Source organism: Salvia miltiorrhiza, chromosome 7, assembly GCF_028751815.1.
Source record: "Salvia miltiorrhiza cultivar Shanhuang (shh) chromosome 7, IMPLAD_Smil_shh, whole genome shotgun sequence".
Lineage (NCBI taxonomy): Eukaryota > Viridiplantae > Streptophyta > Magnoliopsida > Lamiales > Lamiaceae > Salvia > Salvia miltiorrhiza.
The window spans coordinates 27420475-27425539 of NC_080393.1; the positions used below are offsets into that span (position 1 = coordinate 27420475).

General features: G+C 38.0%; 1 long non-coding RNA gene across 1 annotated transcript; it reads right to left on the reverse strand.

The window, feature by feature from the left end:
• Window positions 1-379: 379 nt before the first annotated feature.
• Window positions 380-4740, reverse strand: LOC130995770 (uncharacterized). Its single transcript, XR_009092279.1, has 3 exons — window positions 4532-4740; window positions 1103-1157; window positions 380-633 (listed from the first exon to the last, which is right to left on the reverse strand). It is a non-coding gene; the product is annotated as an uncharacterized LOC130995770 (long non-coding RNA).
• Window positions 4741-5065: the final 325 nt, after the last annotated feature.

A 5065-nucleotide genomic window follows, 5' to 3' on the forward strand; every position in this document is an offset into this window, starting at 1 on the left:
CGTCAAAATTCATTAAAACTGATTTGGCGTGCAGATTTCAAACCGCCCACGTCTTTTCGATTGCCCTAGGAAATTGTTCATCTCCCACGATCACACTTTCTCCATTACGGCCACTCCTCAATCTTCCATTACTTTTGCATTCTCTCTAACTTCCAAAATCCACAGCACACTACTGTGAGATTACTCTGTGCAAATTTTTCTTCACAGAATTCAGATTCGAAATGGCCAAGACCAACATGAAGAAGAATGTGTCGCAGCCTGGCCTAGGAGAAAGATAGCTAGACCAGGTATCGTACGACTGGGGTGGAGAACGAGAGATGGAAAGTAATGGAAAGGAAACTAGACAAATAAATAATTAACTCACATATATATATATATATATATATAACCACCAAACTTTATCAAAAGAAGTTTAAACCAAATAAATATCATAACCAAGATTTATCAAGCTCACATACAGGTTAAGGTTTTCAAAAATCCTACAACACGTCAAAAGTGATAAGAGAAATAAAGTGTTGCAGCGGAGTACATCATTGGACATTATGTATGAAGACACAACATCCTGAGCCTATCACTATTTACATAAACAAAAAGCTCCAGCTCAGCACACTTCCATCTTCATTCAAACTTAACCTACACATTTAGAAAGATATGCAGGGTTGAGTACCACAAGCACTTAGTGAACATATGCCGAAAACATTTAAAACTCTGCATGATAATGCTATATATTGAACTTGCCACTTTAAGCAATACACAATGGATTTTCTGAAGCAACCTGTGTTTGCTAATCTGTTTTTACATAGTATTTGAAAGTGTCTGCGCAGACTAAGTTCTCATGTAAGTATGTACCATATCTACTAGTCTCAATAAACACGTTGAGAAGTAGGCCTCCTTCCCAAACGTAACGACAAGTTAACTCAAGGTTAACCGTCACTATGTGTACAAAAATCCTGACTCGCTCAGGACCCGAATTCGTTCTTCTATGTAGATGGTATCATACAAAACTTACACATTGGCAAGTCAACAATTTGAAAATAAATGCATACACTTAAACTTTATATAATAAAGTATGCATCATTGTTTCTTGAGTTAGTAAGCCCACCTGATATGTTTCTCTTACTTCGTACTCTAGTGTCGGGCTCGTTCCTAGCCGGAACCTTTAAATAGATAAAGATTTTTTTTGTAAGAAAAATAAGTAAGAAAATATATATGTATATATATATATATATATATAATATGAGTAAAATTTTGAAGTAGCCAAAATGAAGCATAAAACACAATTTATGGCCACACATTGAAAAAACACAAATTTTGGCCATTTTTATAGCTTTGGGACGTTTTTGCCCTTAATTGGGCGGACTGGGTAGGGTCAGGAGCGCGGGTCGCGTGCCGGGTAGGATCAGGCACGCGGGTCGGGTTAGGCACTTATGACACTATTAGTGCCATAAGTGCCAAGCTTGGCACTTATGGCACTATAAGTGCCATAAGTGCCAACGAAATTTTTTTTTACTCCCCCTGCCCTGTCTACCCCCCAGACCCCCGACCCCACCCACCCCACCCACCCCAAGCCAAAAAATTTTACTTTATTATTTTATTTTATGGCACTTATGGCACTAATAGTGCCATAAGTGCCAACGAAATTTTTTTTTTACTCCCCCTGCCCTGTCTACCCCCCAGACCCCTGACCCCACCCACCCCACCCACCCCCAAGCCAAAAAATTTTACTTTATTATTTTATTTTATGGCACTTATGACACTAATAGTGCCATAAGTGCCAACGAAAATCCAAAATAAAATAAAGTAAAATGGTCTTTTTAGCACTTATGGCACTAATAGTGCCATAAGTGCCAAACATGCAGAACAAATATAGAAACAACAGCATCATCTAAACCCTAAATGGAACATTTAAACCCTAAATGGATAATCTAAACCCTAAATGGAACATCTAAACCCTAAATGGATAATCTAAACCCTAAATGGAATATCTAAACCCTAGGGGAAGTGTTTAAAAAGTTCCTTTTGGCTTGGGGGTGGGTGGGGGGGGTAGGGTCGGGGGTCAGGGGGTAGGCAGGGCAGTGGGAGTAAAAAAAAATTATTGGCTTGGGGTGGGTGGTGGGGGGTGGGGTTGGGGGTCTGGGGGGTAGACAAGGCAGGGAAAGTAAAAAAAAAAAAAAAAAAAAAAAATTTGCTTGGGGGTGGGTGGTGGGGGGGGTGGGTGGGGTCGGGGGTCTGGGGGGGTAGACAAGGCAGGGGAAGTAAAAAAAAAAAATTTGGCTTGGGGGTGGGCGGTGGGGGGGGTGGGTGGGTGGGGGGTGGGTGGGGTCGGGGGTCTGGGGGGTAGACAAGGCGGGGGAAGTAAAAAAAAAAAATTTTTTTTTTGGCTTGGGGGTGGGTGGTGGGGGGGGTGGGTGGGTGGGGGGTGGGTGGGGTCGGGGGTCTGGGGTCTGGGGGGTAGACAAGGCAGGGGAAGTAAAAAAAAAAAAAATTGGCTTGGGGGTGGGTGGTGGGGAGGGTGGGTGGGTAGGTGGGTGGGGTCGGGGGTCTGGGGGGTAGACAAGCAGGGGAAGTAAATTTTTTTTTTTTTTTTTTGGCTTGGGTTGGGTGTAGGGCTGGCAAATCGTGCGGGTCGGATCGCTATCGGGTCGACCTGATATCAACCCGACCTGATAAGGCCAAACCCGAACCCGACCTGATAAGGGAATGCTAGAACCCAACCCGAATCCAACCTGATACACCTAAACCCGAACCCAACCCGAACCCGACACGAACCCGATAACAACCCGATTTGAATCGGGTTGACACGACCCGATAGCGACACAATCTGATTACGACCTGATAACAACCCGATTTGAATCGGGTTGACACAACACGATAGCGACACGATCTGATTACGACCTAATAACAACACAAATTTGATTTGATTCATTCACATGAATAATAATATAAAAAAAAATACAAAATTCATCACATATGCTCAACAATCAACATATCCAATAAATCAACAATTCAACATATGCCAAACTAAAAATAGTGGAGACCGAAGAAGATTCGGTTTGAGGTTCATCATCGCCATGTAGAAAGTCTTCGGCTAACTTAGATGCTGGTACTTCGCTTTTGAAGGCTTTGAACGAAAAAAAATATGAATTAATATTAAATATATATCAATAATATAAAATGTTAACATTAATAACACAAAAAAACTCATACCTTTTTCTCCAAACAACCAATCTCTAGTGCAAATAATTGATTGAAATTTGAAATGAATGAAACCCTAAGGCCTAAACAAAGAAATCGAAAATTTTAAAATTAAAATAAATATTTAATAAAAATAATAATATCACTATCGGGTTACCTGAATCCGACCCGAACCCAACCCAACCCGACCCGAAATTATCAGGTCCTTATCAGGTCGACCCGATAAGGACCCGAACCTTATCGTGCGTGTTACTAACCCATTAATTTCGTGCGGTTTCGTGTCGTGTTTTCGTGTCGTGTCGAAAATTGCCAGCCCTAGTTGGGTGGTGGGGGTGGGTGGGGTCGGGGGTCTGGGGGTAGACAAGGCATGGGTTATAATCCCTAAATCTGGATCCGGGTCAAATGAAGTTGTTGGATCTATTGGATTAAAGGGTAAATTAGGTAGAACACATAAAAGATGGCCAAATATTGATATTTTAAATTTTGTGGACAAAATTTAAGTTTCAATCACCAATAGGGCCATCCGGCCCTATTGTTTCATATAATATTACAACAATAACTCATATTTGCTATTCACTTATTATCCTAATATTTTCTCACATCATATCATCAACATACTAAAACCATTTCTCTAAATTCCATAAGGAAAGATAAAAGAATGTGTTAAATGATGTTCATCAACTCTCAATAAATACGCATATATAGTTTAATAAACTAACATTATCAATCATCTCAATCTCTTTAAAAAGAAACCTCAATGAGCTAAAATTAAACTCAATCAATGCTACTAATCTCAACTATGCGCATAAAAATAACAACTTTATCACTTCCCTACTGTTTATACAATAGAGCTTTACAAAAGAATTGGGTAGTAGGGCTGTTCTAACCTCAATAATTAATAAAATCACATTATAATATACATATCTCCATCAAACAATAGCATATAAACCTTCTCAAGTCAAAGCCCCAATTTTCACTAAACTAACAAAATCAATCTCACAAACCCTACGGTGCAAACTCATAATATATTCATATATAACATAATTCTAGCTCAAGAACTCATATATGAACTCAATTACTCAAGAACATAATCAGAATTTCCGAACTCAAATCTAGGGTTTATGCTAACTTGAGTAAAATCAAAAATCAAGTAAAAATTCTCATAATTAACTACCATAATCATGCTTAGGAACATCAAAAACATAATATATATCAATATTAAAGTCATATTTCAACTCTAGAATATAATCCCCAAATTTCGAAGAACCCTAGAATTCAAGGAATAAACTTTCTTCAAGCTAGAATTGTAGGAAAACATAGAATCGAAGAAATTCACCTTCTTCTTTTAAAGTAGTGCAGCTGCTACTTGAAAATCTCTACGAATTTAAACTTGAAGGGTGAGGAAGATGGCTCTGTTCTCTTCCCTTTTTTTTTGAAAGTAGCCTACACTTAGGTAGGTAGAAGTGAATTGGGTTTTATCTAAATTCCCACAAATATACATGGTTATCCTTTGTTTGGGAATTTGTGCATTATAATTCTAGAAACAACTTTTTACAATTAGGAAACATGGAACTCCCATTCCATTTCTAAAGTGGCCAGCCCATTTGGGCAAAAATTCATACATATAAAGTTTTATTTTAATATATTAGAATTCTAGAAAAAGAACTTTAAAAAAATGGAAAACTCTATAATTAAATAATTTTTATGAATCAAAGAAAATGCTTTAAAAACATATTTTGATGAATATTCTTCAATTACAAAGATTTAATGAAGCCAACCATATTCTAGTCTATCAAGAACTATTCACCTTCAAGAAAATGATAAATAAATATTCTCATATTATTCACACTATTGATTTAGTAATAAATCT